Here is a 20,823-nt window from a genome sequence, read left to right on the forward strand (position 1 = left end):
CCCTGGGTGGTGCAGCGGTTTGGCGCCTGCCTTTGGCCCAGGGTGCGATCCTGGAGATTCGGGATCGAATCCCACATCGGGCTCCCGGTGCACGGAGCCTGCTTCTCCCTCTGCCTGTGTCTGTGCCTCTCTCTCTCTCTTTCTCTCTCTCTCTCTGTGTGACTATCATAAATAAATAAAAATTAAAAAAAATAAATCTTGAAATCAGGTAGTATTACTAGTTCAAATTTTCCCTTTTCAAAACTATCTTGGCCATTCTATACATCTATATATTTTAGATTAAGTTTGTTGATATCTACCAAAAAACTTGCTCAGATTTTGATTGGAATTATATTTCATCTATAGATAAAATTAGGAATTGACATTTTAGTAATATTGAGATTTCTAATCCGTGAACATTAGGTATCTCCATTTATATATGAATTCTTTTATTTCTGCCATTAATGTAATATAAGTATACTTTCTGGACATATTTTGTTAGATATGTACTTAAGTAATTTATTGCAGATAATATGTCTTAAATTTATTTATTTATTTATTTATTTATTTATTTATTTATTTATTTGAGAATGAGAACAAGGACATGATGGGCAGAGGGAGAGGGAGAGAGAATTCCAAGAAGACTTCACGCTGAGCAGATAGCCTGATATGGGGCCCAATCGCATGACCCTGAGATCATGATCTGAGCCAAAACCAAGAGTCAGATGCTCAACCAACTGTATCATACAGGCAATTTGCAGACAACATTGTTAATGTAAAAATCTGGCTGTTAAAAAAAATCTGGCTGTTAATAGCTGTTATATCCAAATAATATTGATTTTTGAATAATGACCTTAATTCTTCAAACCCTAATAAACTCACTTACTTTAGAGGATGTTCTTGTATATTCCTCCTAGTTTTCTGACAATCCTATCACATGATTTTTTTTTTTCATTTCTAATATGTAGGTCTATTTCTGACTTACTGCACTGGTTAGGAGTTCCAGGACGATGTTGATTAGAAGTATGTAAAAGAATCTTCTTGCCATCTTCCCACTCTGTTAGTGAAATCATTCATTCTCTTGCCTTTAAAAATTGATGTTAGTTGTAGGTCTTTTGTAGATGTCCTTGACCAAGTTAAGAAAGTGCTCTTCTATTTGTAGTTTTATAAGAGTGATTGTTTGTTTTATTCATATAAAACTTATATAAAATTTATTACTTTATTTTAAAGTATAAAACTTAGTGGATTTTAGTATTTTCATGATTTTGTGTACCTTTCATTACCATCTAATCCAGAATACTTCCACATCCCCAAAATAAACTCATCCTTCCCAGTTGCTCCTCTCCCACCCCTTAGCAACCACTAATCTATTTCTTGTTTCTGCGGATTTGCCTATCCTGGACATTTCGTATAAATGGAACCATAAAATACATGGGCTTTTTGTCAGTCTAGTTTCTTTCACTTAACATTATGTTTCAATTTCATCCTTATTGTAGTATGTATCAGTAATTCATTGCTTTTTGCAGCTAAATAATATTCCATTTCAGGGGCTTACCACATTTTGTTTATCTATTCAACAGTTGATGGGCATTTGGGTTGTTTCTACTCTTTGGTTGTTATGAATAATTCTGCTGTGAATATTCATATACATGTTTTTGTAAAAATATGTTTTCAATTCTTTTTTTTTAAAAGATTTTGGTTATTTATTCATGAGAGACACAGAAGAAGGCAGAGACATAGGCAGAGGAAGAAGCAGACTCCTTTGTGCGGAGTCCGATGCAGGACTTGATCCCAGGACTCTGGGATCACAACCTGAACCAAAGGCAGATGCTGAACCACTGAGCCACCCAAGTGCTCCAAGTTTTCAATTCTTTTGGATATATACTTTAGAGTAGAATTGTTGGAATATGTCACAACTCTATTGTTATCATTTTGAGGAACTGCCAAACTGTTTTCCATAGTGACCACATCATTTTACATTTCAACTAGCAATGTGTAAGGGTTCCAATTTTTCTATGTTCTAACCAACGTTGTTATTTGTGTTTTTTTTAATATTTTCTTATAGATATATCATTGGGTATAAAGTGGTTCCTTATTTTAGTTTATTTCATTTGCCTAGTGATTAGTAATGCTGAACATCTTTTCATGGCTTATTGGCCATTTGTGTAAATTATTTGGAGTAATGTCTATTCAAATCCTTCATCTATTAAAAATTAGGTTAATATCATTTTATTGTTGAGTTGTTAAGATTTTCTTAATATATTCTGGATGCTAAATGCTAACCAGATATACGATTTACATATATTTTCTCCCACTTAATGGGTTGTCTTTTTGTTTTCTTGATAGTATACTGTGATGCACAAATTTTTTCAGTTTTTCAAATTTAATTTCAAATTAGTTAACATACAGTGTAGCACTGGTTTCAGGAGCAGAATCCAGTGATTCATCACCCACATACAAAACCCAGTGCTTTTTGATGAAGTCCAAAAATATCTATTCTTTTCCTTTCCTTCTTTAAGAAACTTTTCCTAATTCAAAGTCACAAATATTTACACCTATATTTCCTTCTAAAAGTTCAATAATTTTATCTTCTATATTTACATTTAATACATTTTGAGTTAATTTTTGTATCTGGTGTGAACTACATTCATTCTTTTACATTTTGTATCCAATTATCCTAGCACCAGTTTGTGAAACATTTTTTTCTCACTAAATTCTCTTGGCACTCTTGTCAAAAATCAATTTATCAAATCCCATAATTGCCAATCCATAATTGCCACCCCAGCCCCTCTCCTTCCACAAAGACCAAAAATTTGTTTATTTATGAACAAAAACAGCTCTTGGACAGCTCTGGAGTCCCCTGAAACACAGAGGAACAGCAGAAAAAGAATAACTACACAAGAAGAGAAAGAAAAACACCTTAATTTTCTCTGTATCATCCCATTCCCCAGGCCAGCATTGTTCAGTGCCAAGGGGGGACTCCTAAGCTAGAAATAATTCCCCTTGTCAGTTAAAGAAGACCTGAATAAGCAGCCTGCTTCTCTAACCTTTTGGGGTGCTACATGAAGGACCTGCTTCATTTTACCCCACCCAACAATTGGCAGAGCTCAGACACACAGAGACAGCTTGAACAAAAAAGAAGAGCAAGAGCTACCAGTATGAGCCATGCAGCACAGGGCAACCATAGTAACCAGTGATCTGTTCTGCAGATGACCCTAGCAGCTTTTATCAGTGAAGAAACCAAGGGCTAGTGCAGCCCCCCATGGGCCCCCTGCAGATACCACTTTTGCCCCACAGGTATTCATGATCACAGAGAGCAGCCACCTGACTCCTTTTACGCTTCCTCTCCTCCCCACTGCCAGATCTGGGACCCATCTTAGCAGTCAGCCCAGGCCTCTCCAACTGTGTAGTATCTAGAGCCTAGATCCCAGCAGCTGTTCCCCACCAGTGCACATACACTGGAGGGCTAGCCTTTCTAGCTGTGTACCTACATGACTCTAGCCTCCACTGTTATCTATGTGCCCATGGGGAGACCATGCAGCCATGCTTATAGCTGGACCTTCACAGCCCAGATCCAGCCTTGTCTCCTGTCACTAGCTGCCACCATGGATCTGGTCTGTAACTAGTCTCTCTGGCTAGACACTTGCATGGCTTCAGCCCCACTCTAAATGCTGGCCTCCCCTGCTGTGTACCCATGGTGACACCCAGCATAGAGTACACCACACCAGGGCACCTACCGTTGTCAGTGTGCCTGCAGTTGGCCTTGGTCTTTGCTGCTTGTCTTTACTCCCACCACTATGTGTGTGTCTGTAACTGGACCCTGCCAATACACAGGCCCCTGCAGTTGGCTCCTGCAGCTAGTGCATACTATTTACTCTAGCCACAATTGATACCTGCACCAGTCCCCAGACACTGAACCTAAAGGCACTCAGGAGGATCCCAATAGTACTTATAGCCACTTTTGGACTCATCACAGCTCTATCTACAGACCATATAGTTGTCAACATGGATCGTAGAAGTCTAAGATGATGAAATTTCATGCCTTCCTGGTCCCAGACCAGCCACATGCCCCTGGACTTGGTGTACCATGCACCACTAGATCCAGGATCACAGTATTCTCCAATGTGTTCCCAATTGCAGGTGAAAGTCTTTCCTTACCAAAGTTAGTCCATAAAATGTAGAGAAGTAATTGCTTTTTCAAACACACAGACACCTCTGCAAGGTTACAGGTATCATGAAGAATCAGGGAAATATAATACCACCAAAGGAATACAATAATCTCCAAAAACTAATCCAATGAAATGGAGACACATACATTGCCTGATAGTGAATTCAAAATAATTATTCTAAAGATGCTCAAAGAACTACAAAGAGCAGATAAATAATTCAATGATACCAGACAAACTACAAAAACAAAATGAGAAGTTTAACAAGGAGGGCAGCCTGGGTGGCTCAGTGGTTTAGCGCCACCTTCAGCCCGGGGTGTGATCCTGGAGACCGGGGATCAAGTCCCATGTCAGGCTCGCTGCATGGAGCCTGCTTCTCCTTCTGCCTGCTTCTCCACCTCTTTCTCTCTCCATGTCTTTCATGAATGAATTTTTTTTTAAAAAAGAGAAGTTTAACAAGGAGAAAACAGAAAAGAACCAAACACATTTTGGAGTTGAAGAATCCAGTAGATAGCTTTAGCATCAAACTTGACCAAGCAGAAAAATCAGTGACTTCAAAGACAGATCAATTGAAATTATACAGAGAATCAAAAAGGGCAAAAAAATGAAAATAAATGAAGATTCAGTGCAGTCTCTATATAATTTCCAAAGACATTTTCATAGAAATAGAAAAAAATTCTAAAATTCATATGGAAACACAAAGATCCCTGAAGAGTCAAAGTAGAGAAAAAACAAAGCTGGAAGCTGCATACTTCATGATTCAAAATATATTACAAGGCTATAATAATCAAAGATTATGGTACTGACATAAAAACAGATACATAGACCAATGGTACAGAACCGAGAGCCCGAAAATAAAGCCACATATATATGGCCAACTAATATTTAAGAAGGGAGCCAAGAATAATATTTAAGAAGGGAATCAATGAAGAAATGACAGTTTCTTTAATAAATGGTATTGGGGAAATTGGATATCCACATGAAAAATAATTAAATTGGGCCTCTGTCTTACATCACTCACAGATATTAACTCAAATTGGGTATAGGACTTAAACATAACACTTGAAACCATAAAAATGCTAGAAAAAAACACAGGAAAAAATTCTTCGACAACAGTCTTGGCACCAGACTTTTTGGATATGATACCTAAAGTAGAAGCAGCAAAAGAAAAAATAAACAAGTGAGACAACATCAAAGGAAAATATTTTATACATCAAGAGAAACAATCAAAAAAATGCAAAGCCAATCTAGAATGGGAGAGAAGATTTGCACAGGATATATCAGAAAGGGGGTGAATATCCAAAGAACTCATACAACTCATTCACAAGAAAACAAGCAATCCAATTAAAATTAGAGGAACTGAAAAGACATTTTTTTAAAAGAAATGGCCCAATGAAACCGTGCTCAACATTGTTAATCACTAGGGATATGTAAATCAGAACCATAATGAAACATCACTTCACATCTGTTAGAATACTACTATTAAAAAGACAAGAAATAGGGATCCCTGGGTGGCGCAGCGGTTTGGCGCCTGCCTTTGGCCCAGGGCGTGATCCTGGCGACCCGGTATTGAATCCCACGTCGGGCTCCCGATGCATGGAGCCTGCTTCTCATTCTGCCTGTGTCTCTGCCTCTCTCTCTCTCTCTCTCTCTCTCTCTCTCTCTGACTATCATAAATAAAAAAAAATTAAAAAAAAAGACAAGAAATAGCAAATACTGGAGAGGATGTTGGGAAAAAGGAATCCTTGTGTACTGTTGGTAACGGAATTGGTGCAGCCACTATGAAAAACAGGATAAGGGTTCCTCAAAAAAGTAAAAATAGAACTACCATATGACCAAGTAACCTCACTTCTGAGTATTTACCTGAAGGAAATGAAATCGCAATGTTGATATCTGCATCTTCATGTTCATTGCAGCATTATTTACAATATTCAAGATTGGAAACAACCTAAGTATCCATTGATGGATGATTCAGTAACAAAAAAAGTGTTATATATACCATAAAAAGAAGGAAATGCTGCCATTTGAAAGTGTTTTTTTCTTGTCTGCATATATATCTCATCTTTTTGTTGTTGACAGATATCTTGTATAAGACTTAAATATGAAAAAATAGTCTTCATCCCTAAAAATGAGTATTTCTTTTCTTCATCTAGGGCTTTGTGATAGTGTTTCAATTAAACTAGTCTGGAGTTGAACTCTGCTTGAGATTTGTTCTTTTCCTTTCAGTTGCCACAGGCTTCAGATTCTTCTAGAGCTATCTTATGTTTAGAGGAGATTTTGGCTCGCCAGAGGTGTATTTCCTACTCTCCCAACAACTCTCATGACTCTTCCATCCTCGGCGTTAAGCTCCTTTTGCATTGTGCCTCAGAGAGGCTCAACCTTTGTAGATTACTTGTGACAGAATGTTTATTTTCCTGGTTTTGAGTGTGGAGGGTATTTTTTACTGTCTTAAGTCTCAGTCTTACTGTTTATTTATGACTGTATTTAATGTGTTTTTCAAAATATTATCAGGGGTTTCTTCTTTAATTTTATTTTTTCTCAGTTGTTGGTATAAAATCATTAAAACTTACTTTTCTATACTGAACTGCTATCCAATTTGCTAAATTAACATTAATTTTAGTAATCCATCACCCCATTATTTCTTTGTTTTTTCTATGTACATGATCATCTTATTTCTTCCTTTATAGTCCTTATATTTTTTCCCTTTACCTTATTGCTGTAGTCATAACTTCCAAATGAATGTTGAATAGAAATAGTGATAATGACTATTTTTGTATTATTCTTAAGGGTGGATCATATGGCGAGAAGCACACTTAGTCTATAAGAAATTGGCATATTGTGTAATAAAATTTTACATTCCTAACAATAATAAATGAGAGTTCTTCAACAATCTCACTAACACTTGACATGGTGAATCTTTTTAATGTTCACAATTCTAAAAGGTGTGTAGTGGTATATTATTGTGGTTTCAATTTTTATTTATTTAATTTAATTTATTTAAATTAGCTATAAATTTTTTTAAGATTTTATTTATTCATGAGAGACACAGAGAGAGAGAGTGAGAGGCAGAAACACAGGCAGAGGGAGAAGCAGTCTCCATGCAAGGAACCCAATGCAGGACCCAATCTGGGGACCAAGATCATGCCCTGGGCCCAAGGCAGGCACCAAACCGCTGAGCCACCCAGGGATCCCCAAATTTAGCTATAATTTTAAGCATATTTTCATATGTTTATATGCCATCTATATACATTCTTTGGCGAAGTACTTGTTCAATGATTTTGCCAATTATTTTGACTGATTTCTCAACTGAGATTTAAAAGTTCTTTATTTATTTTTGTCATAAGTTTTTAATAAAATATATACTTTGGAAACATTTTCTCCAATTCTGAGGATTCTCCTTTAATTTACTTAAAAGTATCTTTCAAAGAGAAGTTTTTGATTTCTATGAAATCCAATTCATCAAATTTTTTTATATTATGGATCATGTCATATCAGAGATACCTTTGCCTAACCCAAGGTCTGTACAGAAGTTTTCCCCTATGTTTTCTTGTATAAGTTATACATTTTAGGTTTCACATTTGGATCTGTGATTCATTCTGAGTTAATTTTCAAATATAGCAAGAAGTATGGATGGAAGTTTGTTTCTACACTTGGATTTCCAATCGTTCTGCAGTACTTTTGAAAAGATAATCCTTTTTCTACTGATTTGCCTTTGCACTTTCATTAAGAATCATATTTCCAAAAAAAGGCTTATTTCTCTATGTATGCGTCTATTTAGGAATTTTCGTTCTGCTCCTTTGATATAATTTTCTCTCTTCTTACAAATACCGCATTGTCTTGATTAGTAAGGTTTTATGAGTCTTGAAATCAAGCAATATTAGTCTTCCACCTTCTGTCTTATTTTTCAAAATTATTGGCTGTGTATTCTGTAGGAAATTTAGTATTACTTTGTTCATTTCTAAAAAGAGCATGAGGATATTTTCAATATGATTGCATTCCTTCTAAAATCAATTTTAGGAGTCATCTGACCCATTCATTTAGTTCCTCTAAGATTTCTGTCAACAATATTTGTAGTTTTCAGTGTACATTGTTTTATATCTTTTTCAGATTTAGTCTTAAGTATTTCATAGTTTTTGATGCTATTAAAAAATTGAATATTATTTTATTAATCTCAATTTTAATCAGTCATTATAATATAGAAACAAAATTGATTTTTTCATATTATTCATATATCCTTCAATCTCATTAAACTCTCTTAATATGTCTAGTAGCTTTTTGAGGATCACATTATTCCATATTATTCCTGTATCTATAATGACACTTTAATTATATTTTTACTATTCCTTTAAAATTGTGATGCCTTGTATTTATTTTTTTAGGCTTCTTGTAAGTGATTAAAATCCTGCTATAATATTTAACAGAAATGGTAAGAATGGATAGGCTTGAATTTATCCTAATTTGAGGCATCAAACATTCAGTTTTTCACCATTAAGTGTGATGCAAGTTCTGTAGCTTTTTGGTAGATGTCTTTTTTCAGAAAAGGAAATTCCTTTTAATTCTTTTTGTTTTGCTGAAATTTTAGCAGGAGTAGATGTGAAATTTGTTGTTGAAATTTGTTGAAAAACACTGAGAAAAAGTGCTTTTTCTCAAACTATTGAGATGGTCATATTGTTTTTCTCTTTTTTATTTGTTAATATAATGATTTAAATTGAATGATTTAGAACTGTGGCCAGCCCAAGTCCAGCTGCCTATTTTTGTGAATAAGTTTTTTCTAGGGACATAGCCATGCCATCCATATATGTATTGTATATAGCTGTTTCCATGCTACAGTGGAAGAGTCGAACAGTTGTAGACAAAGACTATGTAGCCATAACCCAAAATATATATTAGCTGGACTTTAGAAGAAATAATTTGCTGATCCTTTATTTAGAATATTTAAACAACCTTGCATTTCTGGGATCGACTCTACTTGATAATCATGTATTATCCTCTTTATATATTGCTAAAGATAATCTTCTAAAATTTAGTGTAAGATATTTGCATCTATATTAATGAGGAATACTGACCTATAGTTTTCTTATTTTGTAATGTCATTTTCTGGTATTCATATCATGGTAAAGCTCACTTTACAGAATAATCTAAGAAACATTCCCTGCTTCTCAATTTTTGAAAGATTTTGTATAGATTTTGTTATTTACTATTCCATTTCTCAAAAGTTTACACCTATTTTATTTTACCCACTTTTCCCCTTTGATGAATGTTTTCTGATAGCCAATTGTCTTGGGTAAGTTTTTTTGGCTTATAAAATAAGGTATTTACTGTTTTATAACAAGAACACTGGAGCAAAAGTTGCTCCAGGGTTAATTTGTTGACAATTCTTGCATTTTTCCATCTATCAACAGTGGTGTTCAAGACATCTTCAGGCCATTTCTCCTCAAAGTCACAAGATGTCTCTAAGAGATTCCACCATTACTTCACATGGCTCCTGTGCCTTATTCACTGGGAAAATGGTGGTTGAGATGGAGAAGGATAGCTGTTAAGGGAGGAGAGAAAGAGAGTGGCTAGATCATGTACGTCCTTTGGGGGTTGAATTTATAATTTTTGTTTTATTCTAACTGTAAAGGGAAGTCATGGGAATAATAATCACATAGAGACTGATGTGATTTCTTTTTGTTTAGCTTTAAAATATCACACTGGAGAGCACCAGGATGGCTCATCAGTTGAACTGCTGGCTCTTGATTTCGCCTCAGGTCATAATCTTAGGGTCCTAGGATTGAACCCCACATTGGGCTCTGTGCTCAGCAAATTGTCTGCTGAAGATTCTCTCTCCCTCTTTCACCCTCTGTTTCTTCTCCCACTCATGCTCTCTCTCTCTCTCTCTCTCAAATAAATAAATCTTTAAAAAAAAACAAAATAAATAAAATATCACTCATAACTTTTACATGACACGTAAGAGAAACAGTAGAAAACATTGTTACGAATAGTAACCTAAGAGAGCTAAAACTAAGATTAAATAATATATTTCTATCCTCTGAATATAAGCTAATACCAACAGAAGTTGAAATTTTGCAACTTTAATTCATTCTCTAAAAATAGCATTATTTTTCTGTATGCCTATGAGTATACCTCCTTCACCTTTCTTCTTATTCTTTCTTAAAATAAATGTCAAAAACCATAACAAAGTATACAAACATACACATATATGAAAACTCCGATGTTAATGGTTCAGTAAGGGTTTGCAAGACCACAAAATTAAAAGCAGCACTTTCTCCCCTTTTTAACAGTGTGCTGTCTAACATATGCTACAACTTATTGCAAAGTAGGTCCCCTATCTTGTGGATGAAAGCAGAAGTGTTATAAAGTACTATAACTAAAGTATTATAATTTAATGTTTGCTAATTTAATGTTTGCTAAATAAACAGTAAATAAGACCTATGAAAATTGGTATAGTTTCAATGTGTTTTTTTCATCCAGATGTATTTATTCTTTTTTTTTCAAGTTTTCTCAATGACATTTCAATAAATGTCATAATTCAAAAATATTTTGTGATTATTTTTATTAAGAAGCTACAGAGTACTTATACTTACTCTAAGATATCATGCTAATTGATTGTCTAATGTGAAATGAGATTATTCTCTTTGTGTTTTTACATTAATCTTGATGATTTGAGTCTTCCATTAGCTGGACACCTGGATAGCTCAGTGGTTGAGTGTCTGTCTTTGGCTCGGGGTGTGTTCCAGGGGTCCTGGGATCGAGTTCCACATCAGGCTTCCCGCAGGTAGCCTGCTTCTCCCTCTACTTGTGTCCCTGCCTCTCTTTGTGTGTCTCTCATGAATAAATGAATAAAATCTTTATTTTAAAAAAAGGCTTCCATTAGAACATATATTAAGTAAGTAGCTAGGCATCTTTGTAAACTGTTAAAAATAATTTCTAATATTTACTTCAGTTTACTCAGGCTTCTGTGTATATATTAATTATAAACTCGAAAATGACTTTTGTCCTTTCTTTCTTTTTTTGCCTTATTTGTCTGGAGGAAGCATCCAAGATAATACTAACGAGGATATCTTTAATGTGACTACATAAAAATGGCAATTTCATGTGGTTTACACTTAAATATTAATAATTTCATTAAATATGGCTAGAATAAATAATTCACTTAAAAGATAGTGATTCTCAGATTTACTACAATATCTCAGATTTCTACAATATTGAATATTTTTCTCAAAAAAGCCTCAAGTATTTCTATGTGGATACTATAGAATGAAAAAGTGTTCAATTAACTAAAAAAGATTCTTTGAAACATTTATTTATAAAAACAGACAATATATCAGTAAAGTTGTAGAAAATTTGACTAGTACTATTAACAAAATTGACCTTATGGATATTAATTCAATATTTCACCCAATGAATACAGAATGCATGCTTTTTGGAAGACTATGTAAACTAATTTACAAATATAATGCTAATGTTTTAAAGCCTATAAGAAATTTAAAAGGAATGAAATACAAAACATGTTTCTTAAATAAAACACAATTAATTTAGAAATCAATGACAAAAGATGAATACAAAATTACTATTTTCTTGAAAGTTAACTTATGGACCCTGGAAAAATACAAGGATTTTTGAAAATTTGAGATCAACTATAAAAAATCTATATATCAAACTTGTGGGATACCGCTAAGAATTATTAGGAAGTTACCATAAATATTTACATTTTAAAAGGAAACAAGACTGAAATTTACTAACTAAATGTACATTCCATGAAGGTAGAGAAATAAAATCAAATTTTAAAAAGTAGAAGATGAAAATAATGAACAATTATAGTACAGATTAAAGAAATTGAAAACAGACATATAATAAAAATAATTATTAGCAACGCCAGAGTTCCTTATTTGAAAATAAAACAAATATGACTTCCCTGGTGAGATTTTAGTAAGAATAAAAAGTTATGACACATAATCAATACTTAGAAATAAAATATGAAGCATTACTAGAGATACTGAAGAATTTTTTAAAAAATAATAAAAGGATATTATAAAAATCTTTGTTTTAATACTGTGGAAATTGAGATATAAATTTATTTAACTTATGATTCCTTGAAAAAAAATGATCTTACCAAAAAAATACCTCAGAAGAAATAGAGAACTTCTGGCAGCAAGAGTACGGTAACGTGATATGCTTTTTGTCTGTTTATGCTTCTGATATCCCCAAATATATTCAAGAAAACCAAACAGAGCAACTCGGATGGCAAAGGTGAATTTTAGTAGGATGGAAAATATGCAACATTTTCAACCAAACTAGGTGACAAGGAATCACTATGAAACCCAGAATAAGTGAATGCATGACCAAATACAAAAGAGCCATAGGCTATACATGGGACCAATTGTTGCTCAGTAATGGCACATAAATTTGAAGTATAAAATGACCACAGGAAGGATAGAGGTAACATACCTCAATATCATAAAAGCCATATATGAGAAGCCCACAGTGAATATCATTTTCAATGGGGGAAAAACTGAAAGTTTTTCCTCTAAAGTCAAGAACAAGACAGGGATAGCCACTCTCACCACTATTGTTAAACATAGTACTTACTAGAAATTCTAGCCTTAGCAATCAGACAACAAAAAGAAATAAAAGGCATCCAAATTTGCAAAGAAGTCAAACTCTCACTCTTCACAGATGACATGATACTTTCTGTGGAAAACACAAAAGATGACACCCCCAAATTGCTAGAAATTATACAGCAATTCAACAACATGGCAAGATATAAAATCAATGCACAGAAATCAGTTACATTTCTATTTACTAACAGTGAGACAGAAGGAAGAGAAAAAAGGAATCAATCCCATTTACAGTTGCACCAAAAACCATAAGATACCTAGGAATGAACCTAAGAAAGAGGTAAAAGATCTGTACTCTAAAAACTATAGAACACTTAAGAAAGACATTAAGGAAGACCTTTATTGAAAAACATTCCATGCTCATGGATTGGAAGAAGGTATTGTTAGAATGTCTATGATACCCAGGCCAATTTACACATTTATTGCAATCCCTATCAAAATACCATCAACATTTTTTTAAAGATTTTATTTATTAGAAACAGAGAGAGAGAGAAAGAGAGAGAGAGAGAAAGGCAGAGACACAAGCAAATGGAGAAGCAGGTTCCATTCAGGGAGCCTGACATGGGACACAGGCAGAGAGAGAAGCAGGCTCCACACAGAGAGCCCAAAATGGGACTTGATCCCAGGTCTCCAGGATCACGCGCTGGGCTGAAGGCAGCACTAAACTGCTAAGCCTTCGGGGCTGCCCCCAACAACATTTTTCACAGAACTGGAATAAATAATCTTAAAATGTGTATGGAACCATAAAACCCAGAATAGCCAAAGGAATGTTGAAAAAGAAAACCAAACCTGGTGGCATCACAATGCCTGACCTCAAGCTGTATTACAAAGCTGTGATCATCAAGACAGTGTGGTACTGGCACAAAAACAGACACATAGATGAATGGAACAGAATAGAGAACACAGAAATAGACCCTCAACTCTATGGTCAACTAATATTCAACAAAGCAGGAAAGAATATGCACTGGCAAAAGGATAATCTCTTCAAAAAATGGTGTTGGGAAAATTGGACAGTCAATGTAGAAGAATAAAACTGGACCATTTTCTTACACCGTACACAAAGATAAACTCAAAATGGATGAAAGATCTATATGTGAGACAAGATTCCATCAAAATCCTAGAGGAGAACACAGGCAACACCCTTCTTGAACTCAGCCACAGCAACTTCTTGCAAGATACATTCAGAAAAGCAAGAGAAACAAAAGCAGAAATGAATGATTGGGACTTCATCAAGATAAGAAGCTTCTGCACAGCAAAAGAAATAGTCAACAAAACTAAAAGACAACCTACAGAATGGGAGAAGATATTTGCAAATGACCTATCAGATAAAGGGCTAGTATCCAAGATCTATAAAGACCTTATTAAACTCAACAGCAAAGAAACAAACAATCCAATATGAAATGGGCAGAAGACTTGAACAGAAATTTCACAGAGGAAAACATAAACATGGCCAACAAGCACATGAGAAAAATGCTCAGCATCACTTACCATCAAGGAAATACAAATCAAAACCACAATGAGATACCACCTCACACCAGTGAGAATGGTGAAAATTAACAAGAAGGGAAATAACAAATGTTGGGGAGGATGTGGAGAATGTGGAGGGTGTCTTGCACTGTTGGTGGGAATATGAACTGGTACAGCCACTCTGAAAAACTGTATGGAGGTTCCTCAAAGAGTTAAAAATAGAACTGCCCTATGGCCCAGCAATTGCACTGCTAGGGATTTACCCTAAAGATACAGATGCAGTGAAATGCTGGAACACCTGCACCCCGATGTTTATAGCAGCAATGTCCACAGTAGCCAAACTGTGGAAGGAGCCTTGGTGTCCATCGAAAGATGAATGGATAAAGAAGATGTGGTTTATGTATACAATGGAATATTACTCAGCCATTAGAAACAACAAATACCCACCATTTGCTTCAACGTGGATGGAACTGGAGGGTATTATGCTGAGTGAAGTAAGTCAATCGGAGAAGGACAAACATTATATGGTCTCATTCATTTGGGGAATATAAAAAATAATAAAGGGAATAAAGGGAAAGGAGAGAAAATATCAGTGAGGGTGACAAAACATGAGACACACCTAACTCTGGGAAACGAACACGGGGTAGTGGAAAGGGAGGTGCCGGGGGTTTAGGGTGACTGGGGTGACTACACTGTCTTGATGAACAGAGCTTTGTAGTACAACCTGAAATCTGGCATTGTGATGCCTCCAGATATGGTTCTCTTTTTTAACATTCCCCTGACTATTCAGGGTCTTTTCTGACTCCACACAAATCTTAAGATGATTTGTTCAGATGACTGAAGGAAGTCCATGGTATTTTGATAGGGATTAAATTAAATGTGTAAATTGCCCTGGGTAACATTGACATTTTCACAATATTAATTCTTCCAATCCATGAGCATGGAATATTTTTCCATCTCTTTGTGTCTTCCTCAATTTCTTTCAGAAGTGTTCTGTAGTTCTTAGGGTATAGATCCTTTACCTCTTTGGTTAGGTTTATTCCTAGGTAACTTATGCTTTTGGGTGCAATTATAAATGGGATTGACTCCTTAATTTCTCTTTCTTCAGTCTCATTGTTAGTCTATAGAAATGCCACTGATTTCTGGGCATTGATTTTGTATCCTGCCACACTGCTGAATTGCTGTATGAGTTCTAGCAATCTTGGGGTGGAGGCTTTGGGTTTTCTATGTAGAGTATCATGTCATCTTCGAAGAGGGAGAGAGGAAGTCCAAGGAAACAACCCACAGAAACAGGGATTGAATAGGTATTATGATGACACTAAATTCATATCTTTCGATAGCAACTCTGAATGTGAATGGGCTTAATGATCTCATCAATAGATACCGGGTTTCATAAACCAATAAAAAAGCAAGACCCATCTATTTGGTGTCTACAAGAGACTCATTTTAGACCTAAGGACACCTACAGCCTGAAAATGAAAGGTTGAAGAATCATTTACCATTCAAATGGTCCTCAAAAGAAAGCAGGGGTAGCCATCCTCAAATCAGATAAATTAAAGTTTATACCAAAGACTGTAGTGAGAGATGAAGAGGGACACTACATCATACTTAGAGGATCTATCCAACAAGAGGACCTAACAATCATGAATATTTATGCCCTGAATGCAGGAGCTGCCAAGTATATCAATCAATTAATAACCAAAGTTAAGACATACTTACTTAGATAATAATATACTTGGTGACTTGAACACAGTGCTTTCTACAATTGATAGATATTCTAAACACAGCATCTCCAAAGAAACAAGAGCTTTAAATGATACACTGGACCAGATGGATTTTGCAAATATTTACAGAACTTTACATCCAAACACAACTGAATGCACATTCTTCTCAAGCGCACATGGAACTTTCTCCAGAATAGGCTACATACTGGGTTACAAATCAGGTCTTAACCAATACCAAAAGTTTGGGATCATCCCCTGCATATTTTCAGACCATAATGCTTTGAAACTAGAACTAAAGTCCAAGTAGAAGTTTGGAAGGATTTCAAACACATGGAGGTTAAAGACCATCCTGCTAAAAGATGGAAACCAGGAAATTGAGGAAGAATTAAAAAGATTCATGGAAACTAATGAGAATGAAGATACAAACACTCAAAATCTTTGGGATACAGCAAAAGCAGTCCTGAGGGGGAAATACAATACAAGGATCCATCCAAACCTAGAAAGAACTCAAATACAAAAGCTAACCTTGCACCTAAAGGAGCTGGAAAAGGAACAGCAAATAAAATCTTCACTCAGCAGAAGAGAGTTAATAAAGATTCGAGTAGAATTCAATGAAATAGAGACCAGAAGAACTGTAGAACAGATCAACAAAACCAGGAGTTGGTTCTTTGAAAGAATTAATAAGATACATAAACCATTAGCCAGCCTTATTAAAAAGAAGAGAGAAAAGACTCTAATTAATAAAATCATGAATGAGAAAGGAGAGATCACCACCAATACCAAGGAAATACAAACGATTTTAAAAAGTTCTTAGGAGCAGCTATACGCCAATAAATTAGGCAATATAGAAGAAATGGACGCATTTCTGGAAAACCACAAACTACCAAAACTGGAACAGGAAGAAATAGAAAACCTGAACAGGCTGATAACCAGGGAGGAAATTGAAGCAGTCATCAAAAACCTCCAAGACACAAAAGTCCAGGACCAGATGGCTTCCCAGGGGAATTCTATCAAACGTTTAAAGAAGAAACCATACCTATTCTACTAAAGGTGTTTGGAAAGATAGAAAGAGATGGAATACTTCCAAACTCATTCTATGAGGCCAGCATTCCAAAACCAGACAAAGACCCCACCAAAAAGGAAAATTATAGACCAATATCCCTGATGAACACAGATGCAAAACTTCTCAACAAGATACTAGCCAACAGGATCCAATGATACAGTAAGAAGATTATTCACCATGACCAAGTGGGATTTATACCTGGGTTGTGAGGCTGGTTCAACACTCATAAAGCAATCAATGTGATAGATCATATCAACAAGAGAAAAAACAAGAACCATATGATCATCTCAACAGATGCAGAGAAAACATTTGAAAAGTACATCATCCACTCCTGATCCAAACTCTTCAGAGTGTAGGGAGAGAGGGAACATTCCTCAGCATCTTAAAAGCCATCTACGAAAAGCTCTCAGCAAATATTCTCAATGGGAAAACACTGGGAGCCTTTCCCCGAAGATCGGGAACAGGACAGGGATGAGCACTCTCACCACTGCTATTCAACATAGTACTAGAAGTCCTAGCCACAGCAATCAGGCAACAAAAATAAATAAAAGACATTCAAATTGGCAAAGAAGAAGTCAGACTCTCCCTCTTCACAGATCACAGGAAATATGTTAATAATTAGAAATTATTATTATAATTATTACTATAAATTATTAAATTAATAATTAGAAAAACGATTTTGACAGTTTTGAAGGGTATCTGGTGATATTCTGTACTTTCTGCTCAATTGTATAAGCCAAAAACTGCTTTTTAAAAAAGTCTATTAATTTAAAGAAATGCAGGAATTGTGATCATTTCAGAAAAGATATGCAATCTAATGAAAAAAAGTATTAAGTGAGAAAGAGAAGGGCATTTTATAAAAAGATTACATTTGCCTATGAATGTATAAAAATTATTATCTAGGCATCAATTAAAGAAGAAACTTTTAAAAGTAGAAATTTAAAGAGATTCTAGAGAAATAAAAATAATAAGACATTAACACAATTCAGACAAAGCCAGATTAAAAAGTTGAAACAGGATTTAGAGCATATATATACATATATATATATGATTTTATATATGGGATTATATATTTACATATATAAATCTCAAAACGCTGTCATTAGAAAATACATCTTTCTTTCAAGTCCACATAAAAATGTATTAAAATTGATGATTTAGTAGGCCACAAAAAACTTTATAACTTATAAAGGAAGAATGTACCATGCAATATAGCTAAAAAAGAAATAGATAAACAAAAAGCAACAAAGTATCTCTTCATCTGTACCGTAACAATTTCTCTATTAAAAAGTCTCTAGGGCAGCCCTGGTGGCTCAGCGGTTTAGCACTGCCTTCAGCCTGGGGTGTGATCCTGGAGACCCAGGATGGAGTCCCACGTTGGGCTCCCTGCATGAAGCCTGCTTCTCCCTCTGCCTGTGTCTCTGCCTCTCTCTCTTTGTTTCTCATGAATAAATAAATAAAATCTTTTTTAAAAAAGTCTTGAATTAAAGGGAAAATGAAAAATATTTGGAAAATTACAGTGTTGAAAATATGACATGTAAGAAAAAATGGGATGCAATAAGTGAGGTATAAAGTAACCTTTAGAGGAAAAAATCATGTAATTAATTTTGCATTAGTTAAAAAGCAAAAGTACAATAAATGCCTTAAAAATCTAATTCCAAAGACTCAGAGCCTAATGATTGTTCTCACACCACATGGGAACAGTGAGGCAAGATAAAAATAAAGGGAAACTTTTATGATTTGAAGACAAGAAAGATCTACCACCTAAATATAAGTCTATGCCCTTTCCACAAATGCATTAAATTCTACCATTAGAAAGAATTTCCTTTCCAAATAAATAAATAAGAAATATAATGGGAAGAAAATCAAAGGTGGAGATACAAGACCCCAATTAAATCCACAGAAATCAATGGATGTGAGTTATTGCTAATAGCATTCCTAGTGCATTATTCTGGTAATTCCACTAGGAAAGGCTAATTCCACTGAAAAATAACCTATTCCAAAATTTCTGAAAGTGTAACGTGTTGTCTGGGGTGTGTTCTAACAGGCATGTTAAATGACTACACACCACTTGTGGGTCACAGTGCCTAGCCCAAAGCAATCATATACTCATCCACCTCTGATACTTACTCCTCCAATAATGATGGAAATGAAAATTTGCTGTGGGTTTATTTCATAGAGTGGATTCCCACTACATACATATAAACTTCTGCTCTTCTGGTACTAGCCAGGAAAGCATGCTTTCAGATCAGTTAATAACAATTTCCATGCCTTTTCTTCTGTGTAAATTGGAGTAATCCAATTACTCCTGAGGAGTATCCACCTCAGGAGAGTTTGTGGATAACCAATAAGAATAATGCTAGGGACTTTCTGGGAGCATGGCAGAGTGGTAGGATCTTAATCTCACCTCATCTCACAGATACAACTAGATAACACCCACATAAATGTAAAAAAACCAGGAAATGACCCAAAGACTGGCAGAACAGACTCTCCACAACTAGATGTAGAGAAGAGGCCACATCAAAGAGGGTAATAATGGTGGAAATGTGGTCAGAAGCAAGTGGATGTGCAGGACATGGAGGAACACAGCAACATATCTTCCAAGTGTGGAGAGGGGAGAGGATCAGACTCCCACCCTAAGCCTGGGGACCCGTATTAGGAAGATGAATCCCCATAACATTTGGCTTTGAAAACCAGAGGGACATAATAATTAGTGGGGCTTAAAACCTGGTGCTTTTAAAATCAGAGGGCTTAGCTCTGGAAAAGCCCAGAGGATGGAGTCCCTGTCTTTAAAAGGAGCTCCCTGAGGCACAGCATAGAAACTGTTTGGAAAATGCCTGGGGTATATGGGAAGAATATTTATTTACTAATTTCAGAGAACGGACTGGAGGGACAAGGATCTTTGGGAGGCTTCTCCAAGGACAGAAGAGTTGGCATGTGTCATTTCCCCCCATCCCTAGCCTAGATACACGGACATTCGTGAGAACCAACACAGCACCAAGACTGTTCACCTAGCTTGCTAGGTGAACAGCATGCCCCATCCCACATACTTCTGCCAATTCACCCACTCCAGACAGCTTGGGCAGGAGTTTTTAAGGTCAGGTCCCCACCACAGCAAATCAGCATAAACTTTTCTGGCTCTACAAACACTTCCGCCACATTTTCCTGAAGACCTAACCCCCTCCGACATATCCTTAGCCAAAGCCCACCCAAGGTGGTGCCACAAGTCTGGCAGTGTTCAAATAACCTTTGTCAGCAGTCAGTACCACTCCAAAGTGACTCCTACACACTGAGAGGGAAAGATAATCACACACACCAGTCCAACTGCAGCCTCAGCAATGCACTGGGTGCAGATAGCAGGTCAGACTGCAATACCCACCTATCAATGAAAGATCCAAAAGGGACAATAGAAGGCACCCTGAAGTTCAGTGCTACTGCATCTCTGACAAACATCTAGTATTATTCAACTCCAGTCCAAGGCAGCCCCACATTGGGCCTCTAACAACACAGGGACCAGATCATGCCCTAACCAGGCAAAGAAACTCATTTCAGACAACTGGACTGAAGGAAAACATGTTTCAACCACAGTAATAGAGCACATGCAACACACATAGGAGACACCTATGAAGTGTCAGATTTGGGTGACAGGGGACATTACTTTACACAGCACTATAGGACTTCTTTCTAATAACACCCCTACTTTCAAAAGCAGAAGATGTAGCTGACTTTCCTAATGCATAGAAATGGACACAAAGTTAAACAAATGAGGAGATAGAGGAATATATCCCATATAAAAGACTGGG

The sequence above is a fragment of the Nyctereutes procyonoides genome, unplaced genomic scaffold (assembly GCF_905146905.1).
Source record: "Nyctereutes procyonoides isolate TBG_1078 unplaced genomic scaffold, NYPRO_anot_genome, whole genome shotgun sequence".
Lineage (NCBI taxonomy): Eukaryota > Metazoa > Chordata > Mammalia > Carnivora > Canidae > Nyctereutes > Nyctereutes procyonoides.